The sequence below is a fragment of the Leopardus geoffroyi genome, chromosome A2, assembly GCF_018350155.1.
Source record: "Leopardus geoffroyi isolate Oge1 chromosome A2, O.geoffroyi_Oge1_pat1.0, whole genome shotgun sequence".
NCBI classification, from domain to species: Eukaryota; Metazoa; Chordata; class Mammalia; order Carnivora; family Felidae; genus Leopardus; species Leopardus geoffroyi.
Genome location: NC_059331.1, coordinates 159566933 through 159588714, shown reverse-complemented (window position 1 = coordinate 159588714; position 21782 = coordinate 159566933). Strand labels below are relative to the sequence as shown.

General features: G+C 35.6%; 1 pseudogene; it reads right to left on the bottom strand.

The window, feature by feature from the left end:
• Positions 1-4051: 4051 nt before the first annotated feature.
• On the bottom strand, positions 4052-20206 carry LOC123607305 (annotated as a pseudogene).
• Between the last annotated feature and the right edge of the window lie 1576 nt (positions 20207-21782).

Genomic DNA, 21782 nt, shown 5'->3' with positions numbered 1-21782 from the left:
CATTCTTGATATTGTTGATTTCTGTCTTCTCTATTTCTTTGTCAGTCTGGCTAGAGGTTTGTTAATTTCATTGATATTTACAAAGAATCAGCTCTGTTTCATTGATTTTTTTTTTCTCAATTCCTTCATGTTTTCAATTTCATTGATTTGAGATCTTATTCCATTCCTTCTGCTTGTTTTAAGATTTATTTTTCTCTTCTCGTACCGGTTCTTTAGATGGAAGTTTAGATTATTATTTAGAGACTTTCCTTTTTTGATGTAAGCAGTTAGTGCTATAAATTTCCCTTGAAGCACTGCTTTATTTGTGTCCTAATTTTTGTCCTATTTGTGTCCTTTTTTGATAGGTTGTGTTTTCATTTTCATTCAGTTTGATGCAATTATACAATTTTCCTCTGAGACTTGTTTTTGATCAGGGAATTGTTTTTCTAATCATATTATCCAATGGCGAAGTGTTTGGGATTTTTCTGTTACTGTTCTCTAATTTATTTCTAGACTGATTCATTTGTAGTTGCATATGCCCCAAATGATTTCAATTATTTCATATATATTGAGGTTTGTTTTATGGTCCAGGGTATGATAGTTTTTGGTATTTGTTGAATAGGAATTTGAAAAGAATGTATATTCTGATGTTGTTGGATGGCGTTTTCTGTAATGTGTATGATATCCTGTTGGGTGCATACACATTTAGGATCGCGATATCTTCTTGGCAAATAGGTTCTTTATTATTATGTGATGTCCCTCTTTGTCTCTGGTAATTTACTTTGTTCTGAAGTATAACTCATGTGTCATTAATATAGCCACTCAGCCTTTCTTTTGGTTAATATGTTCATGATCTATCCTTTGCCATAGTTAGCCTTCTTGTATAATTTTATTTGAAGCGAGTTTCTTATATAGACAACATTTAGTTGGGTCATGTAATTAACCATGCTGCAGTTCTATGTCCTTTCCCTTCTGTATTTAGACCATCTATATTTAATATTTAATGTAATAACTGATAATTTTAGGACTTAGTCCACCATTTTATTTAAAATTTTTTTTTTTAACGTTTATTTATTTTTGAGACAGAGAGAGACAGAGCATGAACGGGGGAGGGGCAGAGAGAGAGGGAGACACAGAATCGGAAGCAGGCTCCAGGCTCTGAGCCATCAGCCCAGAGCCCGACGCGGGGCTCGAACTCACGGACCGCGAGATCGTGACCTGAGCTGAAGTCGGACGCTTAACCGACTGAGCCACCCAGGCGCCCCGACCATTTTATTTTAAAAAGTTTTAAAGTTCTTATTTTTTTAACGTTTATTTATTTTTGAGACAGAGATAGAGCATGAACAGGGGAGGGGCAGAGAGAGAGGGAGACACAGAATCTGAAACAGGCTCCAGGCTCTGAGCTGTCAGCATAGAGTCTGACTCGGGGTCGAACTCACAGACCGTGAGATCATGACCTGAGCTGAAGTTGGACGCTTAACCGACCAAGCCACCCAGGCGCCCCTGTTCTTATTTATTTTTGAGAGACAGAACGCACGCAGGGGAGGGGCAGAGAGAGAGAGAAAGAGAGAGAGGGTGACACAGAATCTGAAGTAGGCTCCAGGCTCTGAGTACAGAGCCCGACATGGGGCTTGAACTCGTGAACTGCGAGATCATGACCTGAACCAAAGTTACACACTTAACCAACTGAGCCATCTGGTATGCCTATTTTTTTTTTTTTTTTTTTTTTTGCTTTCTATTCCTTATGTATTTTGGTTTCTGTTGTATTGTTTCTGCCTTCCTGTGGGCTCCTTGAACAAATTTACAGTTCCTTTATTTATTGTTGTTTTTGAGTGTATCTCTTTGTGTAGTATTTTTAGTAGGTGCTTGAGGTGTTAACACGCACACATACACATGCCTATTTAATTTATTTATATATTGTATATAGTATATTTTTCAAATATAATTTAGGAACATTAAGACTTAGGAAGTCTGTTGCATTTGTCCATGTTTAGTTGCTCTGGATGTTCCATTACATATGTGTACGTATGGGTATATACATATAGAAAATATATTGGGGCACCGGGGTGCCTCAGACGGTTAAGTGTCCGACTTCAGCTCAGGTCATGATCTTGTGGTTGACAAGTTTGAGCCCCGTGATGGGCTCTGTGCTGCCAGGTCAGAGCCTGGAACCTGCTTCCCATTCTGTGTCTCCTCTCTCTGACCCTCCCCTGCTCATGCTCTCTCTCTGTCTTAAAAATAAACATCAAAAAAATAAAATATATTTACATCAAGTATAATTTGGGAATATCAAGAATACTTAGAAAAAGTATTGCATTTATCTATATGTTTATTTACCATATTCTTCATATTCTTCTTTTTGATGTTCTAAAGTTTGTTCTTTAATGATTTCCTTTTTGTTGAGAGAACTTTCTTTAGCCAATCTCTATCTCTATCTCTCTCTATATATCACAAATTCTAGTTTTCCTTTATCTGATTATATCTTGATTTTCCCTTCATTACTAAAGGATATTTTCACTGAATATAAGGTTCTGAAATTGTAGTTCTTTTGTTCATAATTGGGAAATAGTATGCCTCTCCTTTCTGTGCTTCACTTATTCTCATAAGAAGTCTATTTTCATTAGAGTTGATTTTCTCCTGTAGGTAAGGTGTTGTTTTTTCTCTGGCTGCTTTCAACGTTTGTTTTCTGTCTTTAATTTTTCACAAGTTTAATTACAATGAATCTGCCATGGTTTATCCTTATTGGAATTTGCTCAGATTCTTAGATCTATAGGTTATGTTTTTTGCCAAATTTAAGTAGTTTAAAAGTTTTTAGCCTCATCTTCTTTTGGGATTTTACATCTTTTGTTATAGTCCCACATGTCCCTCAGTCTCTGTTTTTTGTTTTTGTTTTAGTGTATTTTCTCTCTGTTGTTTAGGTTCAGGTAATTTCTATTCTGTCTTCCAGTCTAATATTTCTTCTGTCCAGTTCGTTGTGTGAAATACATCCATCGGGTTTTAAAATTTTTGTTACCTTATTTTTCTGTCCTTAAGTTTCCATTCGGTTCTTCTTTATAGGTTCTTTTTTTTTTTTTTTTTTTTTTTTTTTTTTACCAAGGCTTTCTATTTCTTTGATGATACATTCTAATTTTTAAATCACTTCTTTTAACAAGGAAGAAGATGTCTGTTACTTTCACATGGGAATGGAAGTCCAGGTTTCCTATTCAGCTTCCACTGATACCCTGAGGTGGAGGGAAGAGGACTATCGTTACTTGTTGACCCAGGAGTAAGAGTTCAGACCTCCTGCTAGGCTTCTCTTCACACCACATCTATGAAGGGAAGAGGTCCTTTGTTACTGTTTTGGGCACTGCTTCCACTGATGTTGTGTGAATGGGGCTCATTATTCCAGAAATGTGGGGAAAGTCCTGCCTCTTTACTCAGCCTCCTTGATATTACCCCAGTGGAGGAGAGAAGGGTTACTTTATTACTGTTGCGTGGGGGTAGAATCCAGACTTTCCATACTACTCAAGTAACACCATGGGGAATTGCTTTTATCTATTTTTCCTTGATTTTTCTATGTTGCCAGCTTTCCTAGAAACCAGCCTGGTTTATTTATACATGTTGTAATGAGAGCCCAGTCAAATCATCACATACCATTTATCAGGATTCAAGATTCCTAGCCTTTCTGCCTTCTTCTTTCCACCTTTCAAATTCTTCTTGGGTTTCCTTTATATTTAAAGATCTATGTAAACCCAGGGAAGTAATATATGTGTCTCCAAGGGCTTTAGTAGTAGTCATCAGGAGAAATAGAAACACATCTACTCTAAGAGTCGAAATTCTCATAAAATAGATCTTAACTACCCTTACTGAAGAACCCTCCATGGTGGGGAAGAAAGAAAGAAAACATGTAAAGTTTTTAACTCTGACTTTTATTTAGGGTAACTTAAAAAAAATCGGTGGCCCAACTAATAAGGATGCATATAAATAAGTGTTTGCATTTAATTTTATATGTTATATATATTTTGCAGAAACACTTCGTTCCACTGACTATTCAGAAGAAAAAAATAGGAGAAGTCAGAGACACAAATTCTGGTCATTTGCTATATCTATCAGCTTTCAATTTTGCTCTCCTGTCCAGAAGTGTTTGACGGAAAAACCCATCTCTCCAGGCCTTTTTGAGAATTTCACTGTCATCTTTACTAAGTTTGTGGGCTTGGAAGCTCTGAAATTTCTTTACGTAATTGATTTCACACTGCTTAACGTTTCTTTTGTCTTCTTCTGGAATATCATCCTTTTTCTTAATTACTCTTTCAGCCCAGGATCTAATCTTTATCATTTATTTTTCTCCTGCTGTTTTACTTTTTTTTTCTATATTGCCTGCTTCATTGCATCTGAGCAGCTATTTGAGGCCAACAAAGCCATTTTCTCCTCTTGAAAGTCTAGTTCCCTTGTTCTCTTGGTCTAGTTGCTCCAAACACCCCACAACAAGTCCATCTGCTTTGATACAAAGGTATTTTCCATAGCCAGATTTCAGCACAATTCTGGAATCAGGCAATTAAACAGGTGTAAAGTGCTCTGGGGTACTAGGGCCCTCCTCATCTTCTTTATGTGGAGCTCCCAGTGTAAGAAGTCCATTGTCAAGTGCATGTATGTAGGTTCCTTTATCCATTTCAATGGCTATGGTTCCTGGTATTTCACCAAAGGTTGTTCCTGTCCGCCAGATTATAAGATGAAGTTGTTTCTTCATCCTCTCTCTTTTCTTCTTCTGTTTACTCTTTTTCTTCTTACTCTTAGCCTCGGTCCTTGAACATGAGTCTGGTGGACTTCACACAGGGGTATTCAGCCTTGGTTCTAGTGATACTCTATGAAAAGGTGGGGGATGACTAAGGGCAAAACACCTCCCCTGGAGTAGAAACTGATGACGGAGGTCCCAAAATTAAGCAAGAGCACAGACTCCCTGAAAGTGCATGCAACAGCAGGAATGGCGTGTCCCTCCTGGGTCCCTGGTGGTTTTCGCCCTGCATTTAATTATATTTTTAAATTCTCTTTAATTTTCAAACTTTCTTTCCAAATTTACTTTTCTTTAATAAGGCCCTGTCTCAAAGACAATATTTTGTTAGTAATATTTAAGTTATTAAAGATTGGAGGTTGCTAAACCAGAATTGCCATTACTGCTATGGACCATGTGTATAATATTTCTAACTTAGATAACCCAAATAAAGACCAATATAACCCATATCCAGTGCCGTCCTTTATCTGTTAGGAATAACCAAGGAAAGAAGGAAGCCCTGATAAATCATGACATGACTCATGATTAGAGGAGACCCCTCCCAGAACTTACCTTAAAATTTATTTAGTGTGACGGACGTATTTTTATTTGCCGGATAAATGAGAAATTGACAGTTGGTGAAGTGTGTGTGTGTGTGTGTGTGTGTGTGTGTGTGTGTGTGTGTGTGGTTTAGTGTTATAAAAGTTGTACTTAGAAATGGGAAACTCCCATGTAATGCTAGAAAATAATGTATTTAGAAATTTAGGATCTTGGGATTTATTTAATTTAAGATGAATAGTATCTAGTGCCTGTAACTTAAAATCATTTCTATTTTACACATTCTGCTGGAAGACCACAATTTAAGTAGCCTACAGTTTTTCACTAGAAGCAAGTTGTAATTCCCCACCTGAACATATGTACAAATTTCTCTTAGGAGTAACCTAGGAATAAGATAGTTGACTAATGGAAATTGGAGCCTTCAACATTAGTAGGTAATCCCAAATTAGATTCCAAAGTACAGCAATTTAGTGTCCAAAGCCTCATACACATTTCCCTTTTATTGCTATACAGACTGTTTTACATTGGTCAATATGATAGGCATGAAATAGTATATGACTTTCTAGGAAAATTGCAATTCTCTACTTACTGTTGAGATTGAGTATTTTTCATATATGTATAAACCATTTCAGTTTTTATATAATTTCTCTTTTTACATGATTTTCTAATTTTTTCTGTTGGATTGACTTCTAATGAGTTGTCATTTTTAAAATTTATTGTATTATAATTAAATGATCATTTTAAGTAATATATGTTAAAAATTATCTTGCAGTGTATAATTTGTCCTTCTACTTTGAATCTGCAAGTTTTTTTCTGAGATTTTCAGTGGATCCAAATTTAATGTTTTTATTACTTTTTGTGTTTCCTATTTTTTCTTTTTAAAATGTCCTTTTTTTGATCTCAGGTCAGAAGACATTTTCCTATATTTAAAAAAAATTGGAGCTTTGTTTTTCCCTTAGTTTTCGAATTCATTTACAGTTTATTTTTAGATGTGAGATGAATCTGAGGCCTTAGAAGTGCTAGTAGGTTTCCATTTTTGCAGGACAAGTTACCACAAATGTAGCAGCTTAAGACAACCACTTATTGCACACTTCTGTAGGTGAGATATGGGCGTTACTGGGGGTTCTACCTAGTGTCTCACAAGTTTGAGATCCAAGTGTCACTGGAATAGCCTTTTATTGGAGTCTTTGGGAAAGAATCTACCTTCGGGCTCCTTCACCTTATTTGGCAGAATTCAGTTCAGGCTGTTGTAGGACTAGGTTTTGATTTTCTTGTTGGATGTCAACTGGGATCATTCTTAGCTTCTAGAATCCTCTCATGTCCTTTCTAAAAACCTTCTCCATCTTTGAACCAGCAATGAAATCTCTCTCCCTCCCTCTCTGCCTCTCTCTCTCTCTCTTTCTCATAATATCCTTTTTGCATTTGGATCTCTCTGATTTGCTCTTTTATTATCATCCTGAGAAAACACTGATTTATTTATTTTTTTAATTTACTTTTTAAAATTTACATCCAAGTTACTTAGCATATAGTGCAACAAAACACTTTTTATTTTTATTTTTTTTAATCTTTGTTTTTTTTTTGTTTTTGAGAGGGGGTGGGGTAGAGACAGAATCTGAAGCAGGCTCCAGGCTCTGAGCTGTCAGCACGGAGCCCGATGCAGGGCTCAAACCCACAAACTGTGAGATCATGACCTGAGCTGAAGTCAGATACTCAATCGACTGAACCACCCAGGCACCCTGGAAACACTGTTTTTAAAGGACTCACCTCATTAGGCTTGGTTCACCTGGATAATCTACTGATAATATGGTCAATTGATTAGTAACAGTAATTACATCTGCAAAATATCTTTTATCATGTAGTGTATCCTAGTTATGGATGTAATAACAGAGGGTGGGGATCATTGGGTCATCTTAGAACTCTGCTTGCCACAGAAGTGTACTGTGGGATGTGTTTGCTACGCAATTATTTTATATTTTCTTCATGGCTTTGTTTGAATCTTCCCCTTAAAGAGCTGAGAGAGAGAAAGAGGCTCTGACCGAGTGCTTCCAAAAATCATTTAATATATATTAAAGTAATCATTATAAAGTCTATATTTTAACTTTATAATACAGTCAGGGATACAATGCAATATTTGTGTTTACACAGTTTTTACCCCAGTTAAGAAAATGTCCTATCTATACATGTCTATTTTTAATGTATTTAACTTAATAATTGACAAAGAATTATAAGATGTGTATTCTATCCTTCTGTTGAAGGCACTTAGATCACTTTTCATGTATATACATGCCATATTGAATTTGAGGCAGTAACTCAATTATGACCATGTTGATAGGATGGGAAAAGGAACAGACGTATGTGTGCATTTGGCATTTTCAGAAATTAAAGTTCTGCGGGAAGCATTAACTTTTTCTCATTTTTTAATTTTAAGGAATGCAGCCAAGTGGATTTTTGTAATGGACTCACGTACCTTCTGGAGCTCCTTAAATTATTGTTTTGGTTTCACATAAAGTGAACATTGTGTGCAAGAGTGCCCTTGGGAGAATTGCCCTGACCACATAGCCATGATTTAATAGAAATAATGGAAATCCATGATTTAATAGAAATAATGGAAATAAGTGAGCTGCATTTTACCTTCCAATCGAATTATGTGGCTTTTCAATTGAAAGACAGGGATGGATACAGATAAAGGTAGATACAGATATAGATCTTCTTTCTTTGTTCTCAAGGCCCCTCTTTCTACTGAGCTGGGTCCTAGAGATCAACAAATCAACATAATCATCTCAGTTGTAAAATCCGTGAAACCTATGAAGATAAAATAACTTACTTGCCTAAAATTGCATTGACCTGAGTCTCAAATCTAGGCTGTGTGTCTCAGTTCACCCAGTCATTCAATTTTGTAACTATAGCTATATAGCACAGATTATTTGAGGGTTATAAATCATGTGCTAAGTTCTAGGACACTGAATGGGTGAATATTTGGGGCCAAAAAATGTCATGTTAAGAAAAATCATCCACTTGTTGAAACCTGATTTCTTTTTTATATAAATAGAAAGTCTGTCTGTGTCTAAGTTGTATTCCTTACTTCATTTTAGGTTTTCTTTAGACATTGAATCCAAGTTCAGTGAAATTTCAGTGGAATATGACAATGACACAACTATACCTTTTGCATTTTAGACTATTCATAAATTTGATATTTTTATATCTCTGACATTTCAAGCTATGGGATGATATATATATATATATATATATATATATATATAATGTATAATATATAATGTGTAATATATAAATTATACATTATTATTTATGTATATATGTATATATATAATGTATATGTGTATATATATATATAATGTATAATATATAAATTCATAAAATCACTGCAAACAAATATAATCCAATCTTTGTTGGAAAAAGAATTTGTCTTTTATTCCGAAGCACCTGGGTGGCTTGCTTTCTTCGATTTCCCTGGAAGACGATGTTGTCGCCTTTTGGGGGTATTGCAGCAACCTTTACTCCCTAACTTCATCTATCATGCGAATTCCCCACCCTAAGAGTACCCTCATCTTTACAAACTTGTCTTTTAAATAAGGTCATAAATCAGGTTTCTCATTACTTTTTCTGCTGCTTCAGTCAGCACTAGAAGGAGCATTTGGGCTTAACGGTATTGGAAAGCCACTAAAAATACCACGCTGGTGCCTGTTAACATATACTTAGTCCCACTTGGAGCCAGGGCTAAATTACTACCCAATTAATATGGGACAGACAAGGAGGGGCCGAGGGATGGAGAGATTCAAGAGCTGCTGTAACCCCATCCGCCAGTTATCGATTTGTCCTGCTAGAACAGTTTAATGGAGAATTGCACACTCACCACACTTAATTTGACAGTGGTGTAAAAAGTAGTTTAGAAGCCTTCCCATCGCCCCCGAGCTGAAGAAGTAGAACTGAGAATGGAAAGACTGTTGAAAGGAAAAGATGAGCAAGTCTTGATGATTCAATAGATAAGAGGAATCAGGGAGACAGAAAAGCAAAGGACAACTATGCTGTTCCATTCTTACGTGACCATCACTAAATAAGAAATGCTGAAACAAAATAGGTTTGGGAGAGAAGAATGTAAGTTTGATTGAAGATAGTATCAGTTAAGAGACCTGATGATGTGAAAGAAAATTATATCAACCCCTGGTCACTTATGGAAAAAATATCAGACACAGGTTCTTGTAAGATGTTGGTGTTTTATAAGCTCTATGAGACAAACAAAATTAACTATTAAATAATTTTAAAAACGTATAACTGATTATTTTACACGAAAATATATTTCATTCAACATCTTAGCAACTAAGGGAAAGATACCAGAAGATTAAAAAAATAGGGAAGTTCCTGTATGATTGCCCCCACTCACCCAACTCCAGCCACATAGGCTTCCTTGATGTTCCCTGATTACGTCATGGTTACTCTTGTCACAGGGCCTTTGCACTGGCTTTTCCCTGTACTTGGCATATTCTCCACATGCCTAACACACTCACTACCTTTGAGTCTGTGCCAATGAACCTTGAAGATGTATTCACTATCTTTTTTTAAATTGTAGCCTAACCTCTGCCAATATTGAACCCTCAGTCCTACTCCATTTTAATGTCTTTTGTTTTTTATATAGTACTTGACATCCCCTAACATACAATGTAACTATTATGTTTATTGGTCACTGTCTGCCTCATCTACTAGAAGTCAAACTTTATTTTTGGAGGATTTTTGTGTTTTGGTCACTGAATATTATTATATATATATATTATATTATATTATATTATATTATATTATATTATATTATATTATATTATATTATATTATATTAATATGTATATATTATTTATATTATATTATATATTATTTATATTATATATTATATATTATTTATATATTATTTATATTATAAATATATAATATATATATTTGTGTTTTGGTCACCGAATTATACATAGATAATTAAATTATATATATATAATTATATATTATATAATTATAATTATACTATACTATATTATATAGTATACCATATATAATATATATTTTGATATATATCCTCTATTGTGTATAAATATGATTGACTTATTGACAAATATTATTTTACATATAATATATATATTTAGTGAGCAAAACACAAATATATGTTTATAATATATATAGATATATTTATATATTTATATATAATATATTATAAACATATATTTATATATTTATATATAATATATTATAAACATATATTTATATATTTATATATAATATATTATAAACATATATTTATATATTTATATATTTGTGTTTGGGTCACTGAATAATATATATATAATATATTACAATATACATATTGTTTTTTTTTTTAAATTTTTTTTTTTTTCAACGTTTATTTATTTTTGGGACAGAGAGAGACAGAGCATGAACGGGGGAGGGGCAGAGAGAGAGGGAGACACAGAATCGGAAACAGGCTCCAGGCTCTGAGCCATCAGCCCAGAGCCTGACGCGGGGCTCGAACTCACGGACCGCGAGATCGTGACCTGGCTGAAGTCGGACGCCCAACCGACTGCGCCACCCAGGCGCCCCAACATATTGTAATATATATATATTGTGTGTATATATATGATATATATATATATATATCATATATATATATGATTGAATTATTGAGCTGTTGGTTAACTTGACTATCTTCTAGTCCTTTCTTATCAAAAGAAAATTTGCCTCCTGAAGCACCGTTCATATATAAATGCAAGGCATAAAACGTAACTTTAAATTGTCGTCAAAATTATCAAAACTAACCTATACCAAAACTTCTGATATGTGCCAGGCATTCAGTTAAGAGGTTTACAAGTAATACTTATCCCTCAGATATGTTAGGTATATCACACACTCACTTTTCATTGAGGCACTTGAGGCAGTGAGGGCTTCCACAGCTTCCCTGGGGACATTGGGCAGGACCAGACTTCGAAGCCTGTTCCTAGTCCATGGTGAGTGTCCTAAGATTTCCTTAAAGGAGTATGACACCCATTACCTACAAAGACTCATTTTGGTTTGGTAGCAACATTTTGTCTTACACCGTACCGTGTAAGTCGAACGGTAACTTAATTTTTCTTGAGACATAGACCTAATCCAAAGGCTCTATTCACTTCATTGCTTTGAGTTGTGAGGTATTCTGAGACCAGTAACTATGGAACATCTCGAATTTTCACCTAGAGCTCAGTACTGATCTTATACCAAGGGAAAATTATTTCTATCACTGTTTGGAAAACTGTGATGCTTTCAAGAGCGCATCCTTTCATTGCTTTAAACACTCACATTTTTTCAATAGATATAGGTATTAAGTGTCTGTCACGTTGTAGGCACTGTGTCACGCACTGAGTTTATGATGGACAAACATGACTATGATCCGTATCATCAATGATTGTATGGAGAGAGAGATGTTAGGCAAATAGGCACAAAAAACTAACTGAAAATTATAGGTGTGACAAGCGCGATGAAGAGACACATACCTGTTACTAGGTGAAAAATATTAAAGAGAGCTCATTTTTAATGCATTAACTTTAAAGAACATCTCTTAGGTATTATGACATAGGTGATCTTTATGTAGTTAGCAAACTGGTTTAATACCTAAATCCCAAGACAGTATTTCATGTGTGGGTCTCTGGTGTGTGTGTGGGGTGTGTGTGTGTGTGTGTGTGTGTGTGTGTGTTCATGTATTTATGTGTGCAAAACTTTTCAGTGCTAGGCTCTTGAGCTCAGCCAGTCTTCTCTTTTCCTATTAATCACCCCTTTGCTGTGAAACACAAATGTGATAAAGAAACTTCTCTTTCCATATTGACAGAAGTTATAAAATTGGATATAGCATTTTTTTTATTTTTAGCTAATTATAAACCAATCCCTTTTTATGTAATACTCAAGGTGGTTTTTTGTTTTGTTTTATATTACTTATCCTACTTCATAAGGATTCTATGGGAACATGTACTAGCTTATTTGTAGAACATGATTTTCAGAATGCAATGCAGAGAGATTTTGTGAGATGAAGGTAAACTATTTTTGAGTAATCCACTTTTTAATGTATGTAGGCGAGCAACATAGTAATTTTCATAGCCATTTAAATTTGCTTCTCTGTGTTTCCCTCTACCTTTTTATGCACTACCATCACCATTATTAGTGTTATCCTTTTTTGTCTTCTTTGAAAAATTCATTATTAGACTAGTTAAAATTAGTATAATAACGCAAGGGCAAAAATTAAATCTCCACTGGTCTAAGATTAGAAACTAATATTCATAATATTAAACAAATTTTACATTCTATTTTGATGAGACAAGAAATCACATTACAAAATCTGTCTTCAGGTGAGGAATAGCTTGATATAGAGGGTGAAAAACATCCACGTTTTTGCCATGTATTTTTGCTCTTCTATTGTGATATTAACTTTCATTTCTTGGTAGCAGAATGCTCAGTGTCTATTTAGATTTCATCATTAGTTTCAAGGGAAAGATTAACATATGGTTGGATCATATATTTAACTCATGTGAAATATGATGCACACTGGGAGGGAAATTAATAATAAAGCCATATTCTAAAAATATAAAATATATTTATTAATTATCTTCTAGTTCCTTGAAAACATTTAAAACTTTTCCAACTTTTTAAAAGCTTTTTCTTTGGAGCTTTTTAAAAGAGCTCTAACATATAACTTATTCACATGACAAAGAAACATTTTTATTTCTGAAAAATTGATGCAAATAATGTTTGTGGTGCCAAAAAAGTTAATTTTCTATAAAAATCAGGAAATTTATTTGTTTTTAAATCACAGAAAGTTGAATGATGAAGAGAGATCTGTCCCTTCATCCCTGAATGATCAACTGCCAATTTCCCCTGTGACTTTAAACATACTTCATTATCATGGAAATGCTCGATTATGTGAGCAATAAAATAATCTTCTCTTAAAAGTTGTTGATTTACTTTGTAAACTAAACCAAGCAAAATAAAATCAGTACTGTTCTTAATCATCTTATAAATGAGTACATTACAATCATATCATGATTTTAGGCAGAATGTAGATAAAAGGTATAGCCATAATTTGGTCATATTTTAATGAATTATTGTAGTCATACACTATTTTAAATTAGAAATAAGTGGTATATTTTCTGAATCTTAAAACATTCATTTTAAATGAATCTTAGTTTTATTTTTTTTTTTTTAAGATTTTTTTTTCAACGTTTATTTATTTTTTGGGACAGAGAGAGACAGAGCATGAACGGGGGAGGGGCAGAGAGAGAGGGAGACACAGAATCGGAAACAAGCTCCAGGCTCTGAGCCATCAGCCCAGAGCCCGACGCGGGGCTCGAAATCACGGACCGCGAGATCGTGACCTGGCTGAAGTCGGACGCTTAACCGACTGCGCCACCCAGGCGCCCCTGAATCTTAGTTTTAAATAAAAGTTCTACATTAACTTTTAAAGTTCTACTTTACCCAAATAATTTTTTTTAACTCTAAAAAGTTATTTTTGTTTCCCATTCTTTATTTTACCTAACTTCAAGAATAGAATTATAAAGCTCAGACAGTCCATTCCTGGACCTTTCCAGATCTGCCTCAAGCCAAAATGCATTTACAGCATTTTGAGAAGTTATTTTCTCAGAAAACAATAGGACTATATTTTCAAGGCCAGAGAACTTCAGATAAAGAGTTGAGCTCTGAGTCTCTTGTCTAAAAATGCAACACCAAAACTCATATTTATGCAGTTAATCTCATAATCCAAGAAATTCATAGAGAATATGGTATTTCCCATGTTGCATAACCTTTTTCTGATCTAGCTATTTATAAGTGAATTTTTTGGAATGAGATTTTTAAAAACTTTTTTTAACATTTATTCATTTTTGAGAGTGAGGAAGACAAAGAATGAACACGGAGGAGGGGTGGGGCGGCAGAGAGAGGGAGACACAGAATCCGAAGCAGGCTCCATGCTCTGAGCTGTCAGCACAGAGCCTGACGCATGGCTGGAACTCGTAGACCCCGAAATCATGACCTGAGCTGAAGTCCGACGCTCAACCGACTGAGCCACCCAGGCGCCCCTGGAATGAGATGTTTTTAAGGTTTGTGCAGTATAGTTAAATGAAATTCTTGTTTAACTTAGAAACATCTTTTCTAAATGTCTTTGTACATGGATAATTTTAAACAAAAACATATAATTCATGACAGAATTTATAAGAAATAGTACACAGTTTCAGAAATATAGAGGTCAGGGCAATATATGCAACAAGTGATTTTATATTTATTTTTTTTAAGTTATTTTGAGAGAGAGAGGGAAAGTGTGTGTGGGTGGGGGTGGGGCAGAGGGAGAGAGAAAGAAAAGAAAAGAAAAGAAAAGAGAGTCACAAGAAGGTTCCATGCTGTCAGCACAGAGCCTGATGTGGGGCTCAGTCCCGGCAAACTGTGATATAGTAACTTGAGTCAAAATCAAAAGTGAGACACAATGGAGCCACCACGTGCCCCCAAAACAAATGATTTTAGAACAATGTTAGAAAGATAGCTTACTACCCTCCTGCTGATACTAAGTGAAGTCCTTTCCACCAAACTTGTTTTAAAAAATGTATTAGAATTATCCAGAATATGGCAAGTTGTTGCATGGAAGAAAGGGTAGGTTTCTTAAGCAGTAGAAATTATACACAGACGTTATACATTATGCCTCATAAAAATGATGATTTTCCTTCCTTTAGAGAGGGGGAGAGAAATAGAAAAATTAAATGCAAAAAAATAAACATACATTAGATCTAGAAGTACATTTATTTTCCAGTTCTAGGCACGACCTCAGCTCCGTGAGGACAACTAAGTTTTGACATGAGGTGAAACAGATGTGTCTTATTTTGAGTCCCTCTGGATTATAGTATTAAAAAGACTTTAGTGATGGTTGTTTTATTTAGGAGTAAATCCCAGAAAGATGTGCAGAGTAGAGAAAGCAGGAGAAGGTGACAGGAAAGTATGAAAAATCAATAAAGGGTCATTGAGGAGTGGGTATAATGCTGTGGGCAGTAGGGGCTTAACGTTACTGGGGTCCTCTAAGAAACCATGGGGAATAAGTTTCAAAATCGTCTTTTTGGGTACCCCTCCCATGAACGGGGTGGAAAGCTGGTAACACCGGTCGCTGCTGTCCTCACATGAAGGAAAAGCTGGATAAACCAAAAGAGCATACATTTTCATAAATTTTCTTCAGGTTATTGAAGAGAAGAGTTTGCAGGGCAAGCAAGTAGCCTGAACTCTTTGGAAAAACCAGCTCCTCCAAAGAGAAATGGAATACAAACCCTGGATCACCTTGGCATAACATGAGCAAAATGGACACCAAGCACCACATGAGTGGATAAAAATAATTGAGCTACAATACTTAAAAATGTGCTAAACATTGAGCGTGCGCTAGGGGGAGTGTATATGGCCCCTCTGAGCTTCAGACACAAAGGGAATTAGGATGCCTTTACAGACTTTCTTCAGAGACCTCTACTGGCTACGAAGATGATTAGGGGTGAGGCACATACTGAATAAAGCCTCCATGAGTGGTACAGAACTGAAGGATAAAAGTTGCTGCCATTGAAGGAAGAAAAAGTGGTCCACAAGGACAATTTTTTTGTTCTGCAGAACAAGCATCTTAAGCTCCTGGAGAAGGGCGGCAATCTTTGTGAGCGCCTGTGAGGATCCTGTGTGGCTAGTGGAGAGGAACTAAAGACAAAACAAAAAGGAAAAAAATCTTTACAACAGGCCAATGGTGGGAAAATTTAGAGATTCCCTCCTTCTGAAGAAAAGACAAGAAATCCTCTTCCACAAAATAGCTGCCAAAAAAGGTAGAGTTTGGCCTCCATAGGAGTAAGAGTAGTATCACCACGAAAGACACATCTCTGAGACCCCAACCTAGACTCCCCTGGCACCTGACTCCACTGGCATGGCAGCAAACACTGAGTAATAAGCAGCCACAGACTGCCATTGGGAGAGGGACACATACATAGAGCTTCCCTCTTAGGCACCAGTCACCAGGAAGTTTGAAACTTAAACATGGAACAGCAGCACTGAAGAAAACCCCTACAGCAACCAAGCCAACATCCTAACCACAGGTAATGCAAGAAACAAATGGAAGTGGATGCGTAGAAGTTACCCAGATTAACAACACATATCAAAACCAGCCCAACCCTGGAAGAGGTTGGTTCAACTAACTCCAGCTAAAACTAAAAATCGAGCACAGGAACAGGTATGTCCATTTTCAGAGGTAAATGCTATATAACTCAGTGTTCCTGTGTTCGCATGATGACCGTGATTTGATAAAAAAAATTTTTGAGGCAAACGCAAAATCACAATGTCAAGAGAGAGAACAATAAACATATACTCAACCGAAGAACCAGATGTGGACACAATCAGATAAGGGTGTTAAAATAACAATGCTTACCATGTAAAGGCATCGAGTGCACAGAATGGACATCCTTTACCAATAACAGGAGCAAGATGGAAAGCAGAGGAAAGAGTCAATGGAAACACTAACAACAATAACAGGTAGAAAGACAAAAAAGTTTTTGGCAGTCTTGTCAGTAGATATAAGACATCCTAGGAAAGGACACAAAATGAGAAAAGAACTAACAGTAGCAACAGTCAACCCTAGAACATCCAAAAGCTGTTGGACAATATCAAACGTCCTTACCCGTCTGCGATTGGACTCCTACTTGAACTTGGAGGGTATTACACTAAGTGAAATAAGCCAGAAATATGTGGAATTTAAAATCGTTGAACTTCTGGAAGCACCGAGAGGAATGGGGCTGCCAGGACTCTGGGTGATGAAGAAAATGGGGAGATGTTTATTTAATGGGAGAAAGTTTCAGTTATGAAAGATGAATAGGTCTGGAAGTCTGACATACAGCATGCTGACTCCAGTTAACAATACTGTATTGTATACTTGAAATTTGCTAAGAGGGTAGATCTGAAGTGCTCTCACCATAAAAAAAAGTTATGTGAGGTGATAAAAATACTAGGTAGCTTTATTGGGGGGATCATTTTATAGTGTCTACATATACTCAAACATCAAGTGTACATATTAAGTATATACAATTTCTATTTGTCATTTATACCTCAATAAAGCTGAAAACATTTTGAAGTTAGAAGAAAAAAAAATTATATAGAGAAGAACAGTGATTAGAATTACAATGGTTTTTTCTTTTCAGAAGCCATGGAAGCCAAAAGACAATGGAATTACATCTTAAAATTCCTGGGGAAAAAAATAGTTCAACCCAGAATTCCATACCCCAAAAATAGCAACTCTCAGGAATGAAGGCAAAATGAAGTCCTTGTTGAAGAATTCTTGTGGAGACGTGTCTGAGAACATCCCAAAAAATCACAGATGCATTTGTCTTTTGATAGTCTAAGACTGAAAAGATCAAGCAAATTTATTTTATTCTGGATACTGGGTACCACAGTGAGAGAGAAGCACAACAAATAAAGCAAGGGGGGAAAATTAAATGAAGCTTTTAAATTTGAACTGAAATTGGAGTTATTGGTATGAACTCGCGGTGTTGAGTATTGATAAAGAGATAGGTAAGTATAGATGTCTTGTATGTACAAATGCGTATTTCCTAGCTCTGTTTGCTGAGAAGGTTAGAAGCAGTTGTATTCAACAACATTGAGCACATCCAGTCACCAAATACTTGTTTCTAAACACTATTGTTTTAGATAAAATTCACCAGGGCTCTTCAGTGAAATACCTTTCATTAGAAATGCCACTGGTTTTAAAAAGTGCATTTGTTTTTTGTCCACAGTTGCTTGAAGGATATATGTTTTGATAATTCAATTATTTCTTTATAAATGGACAGATAACAGACATAAACAGAAAGCATTTACAACGAAGAAAGCAATATTAAGTAATAGGTGTCCAATAATTCATTTTGTAAATATATATATGATTAAGCTAGATGTAGCATTTTACAATGTATATGATACATTATATTTTTGTCACAAAATTCTCAGCATATTTTCTTCAAGCAATTTTAAATTACCATACATTATAAAACTCATCTTATAAAAACAATGACATTAGATGAAATGGATCATTTGAAAATAATATGATATGAACCCTCCAGAGTGTGTGTGTGTGTGTGTATACAATATATATCATATATATGGTTACAAAATTGTGTAGACTGTTCAATTCCAAAATGAAAAGCAAAACGCGCATAACATGCATCTCTTCAGAGCCACCAAATCTAGTAAAACCTTATTCTTGTGAAAATTGATTACCATCCTCCATTTGCACAAGATTATATTGACATGACTGACTACCATTGATTATCATTGATGGAGCCACCAAAATGCTACCCTTTCAAAAACTGAATAGATTCAAAGGTTTGATTTTGTATTTAAGTTTAGACCTATGTCTAACAATAATTTTTAATCTAAAAGTTTTCAAACCTAACATTCATGAATAATGAGAATTTAAAAAATATCTTTCTATTCTCACTTGGTTTTGCATAACAAATATATTTTCTAGTAAAACATTTTAACATACTTTTTAGGTCATATCACTTTGAGCAAGATCACTCACTTATTTCCAACAAAAATGTAGTCAGTGATTCTGGTCTCAGACTTTAAAACAAAAAGTCTTTATTTTACCTGAATTTACATGAATTTCATGAACACATGCTTAGTAAAAATCAGTCATAATGTGATTGTGCCAGAACATGAATTGACCTGACATTCAAAGAATGTATATTCCTGCTTACGCTACCTTGCACTTAGTCGGTTCCTTGAGTTGCATGGATTATCAGACTCTTGAATATTAAAAAGGGATTCTTCTACTTTCTAGATATTGTTACTGTGAAAGGATATTACATGATTTTGCCAAAATCAGCTGGGAGTTAGGATATTAAAGTACAAAACAGGATGAAAGAGGAAATTTGGATACACAGGTTCACATCAGTGGATGGGGTTTCAGAATATACATGAGGAGTCATGAAGTGGTCTGTGTAGTAGGAGGGATGGGTATTAATGGATAATGTACTATCTATGACTAAAACCACAGGTCTTCTCACAACTGAACAAGAGTTTGCAATGGGTATCTTTCCTAAACCTCTTTTTCTGACAGTGTTCTCAGTAGTGTTGCTAAAGAGCTGTCCTTTTGTGCAATGTAACCCTAGCCTTAGTTGACTGATATATAGAAGAAGCATAAGATTGACCCCTGGGTTCTAGTAGTTCCTAAGGGGCTTTCATCATTGACTTTCCTGTAGCCGTCCTGATGTATTTCACTAAGATTACAATAATTTCTCCCTTTTTCTTGGGAGATCAGTTAGCTTTTGCTGCTTACCAAGCACCACAAAACTTAATTGTCTTAAAACATTTTATTATTGCTTAAGAGTCTATGAGTCAACTAGGCAAGTCTCCTGATGTAATGTTAGGTAGGTGCATGATGTTGGCTGCACTGCCTTGCACATCTTTGTAGTCAGGTACCATACCAGCTAATGCTCAGTTAGACTAGGAAAACTTGAGGTGGGTGCCTTTTCTGTGCACCATATGGTTTATCTACCTTCAGAAAGCTAGTCCAGTCTTGTTCAAATGGCAGCCAGGTAGGTCTCCAGGAGAAGGAAAGGAAGAGAGCAGGACCTTCTGCAGTTTAGGCTTGGAACTTCTATACTATGCCATCTGCCACCATTCTCTTGGCAAAGGAAGTCACAGAGCCAACCCAAATTCAAGGGGTGGAGAAATAAATTCTGTTTCTTGATGCAAAGAACTGCTAAGTCATACTGTAAAGGAGAAGACTAGTGGAGAGCTATGGTCGTTTTTGCAATTTGCCACACTGTCAACTGCAATCTGACTAGTCTGAACTGATAGAAAGTCCACATTTTCTCGAGAATTTTGTCTTACAGCAGAAGAATGTTGAGACTCCTGCATGCCTGAGTAGGTGGAGCATCCAAATCTTGATTTCGGCTGAGGTCATGATCCTCATGGTCATGGGATCAAGCCCCTGTGTCAGGCTCTGTATTTGAGTGTCAAGCCTGCCTGGGATCTTCCCTTCCTCCTTCCCCTCCTCCCGCCCCCCTTTCCCTCTCTCCCTTTGCTCATCTGCCCCACTCATGCTGTTTCCAAAACTAAAAAACAGAAGAGTCTTTCATTAGGGGTCAGGCTTACTTAAGAATACTTTTTATACAACAGTGACAATTTACTAATCCCCTGCTTAATTAAATTATTAAATGATGATATACACCTTTGTAGAACTGTTATATCTAGTAGTAACTATAGGAAACTTTTGGCTAAGATCGTTTAATTAAAGTAATATAACTCTTAAATTTGAAATGATGGTATTGCTGGTTAATTGAAGTTTACCAAATTGTTCTGGACTGTGAGAAAGGCAATTTTTGTCCCCCTGTTGTTATCGATATTGAGAGAGCAATATTAAACTTTTGTTTAACAGGTTGTTTAAACCATAATATGCGAGGAAAGCAAGAACGTTTAAACTTGAGGGTATTAAATCCAGGAAGCACAGATGGACTGAGTAGATGAGGGAATTAAAGAATTATTACATGATTAGTCAACTGGGGAGGATAACAATGAAGATATCTTCTCCGTTATAATGCTTTATCATCATAAAGAGAAGATAAAACCCCAAATGTAATAGATTTGAATCCTGTTTTGATCCATTGAAGTACTGATTCCCATTTTGATGATGGTGATGTAGGTAAGAGTTCAAAGGAAGGTTGAATTTTTTTAATCCTAAAATGATCTTCTATAGTCTTTATTTGTAACAATGTTAAAATATTACTCTTTGCTATAAAGGATGACTGCAAAATCATACCGATCATCAACAAGAAACACTAATAAGTCCTTACAGGGGACACTTCTTCTTGATGGTTGGGCCAATCTAGAGACTTTCTGAAATGCATTGTAATCAAGACCTAAGTATTTCTGGGACTTAGACCGTCTCCCTCCTCACTGTCAACATTTCTGAAGGTTAGTGTATCTCCTGCCTTTTTTTCATATTCTCCTGAGACTCCACGTAAGTTTTAATTGATTGGTAGATGCAAACTAATTTTTTCCTCTTAGCTTCTGGCTGTTGATTTTCAGGATAAGTCGTGAATATTAGCAGCACATCCATGTAATGGAATCTATTTAGCAACATCTCTTCCCAGTGAGTATAAAATATAATTTTAAGCAGGCCTTCATGAAAAATGTTACAGATCAGAAAGAAATTGAATAACTTGGACACATCGCTGTGACCATATATGAGTTTTTTTAATTTTTATTTTTGAGAGAGAGAGAGCATAAGCAAGGGAGGGGCAGAGAGAGACTTTGGGACAGAGGATTTGAAGCAGGCTCTACACTGACAGTAGCAATCCTGATGTGGGGCTAGAACTCACAAACTGCAAGATCATGAGCTGAGACCAAATCCAAGGCTCAACCCCCTGAACCACCCAGGTGCCTCATGGTTATGACCATATTAAGGAAAAACCTCAAAGGACACCAGGTCTAA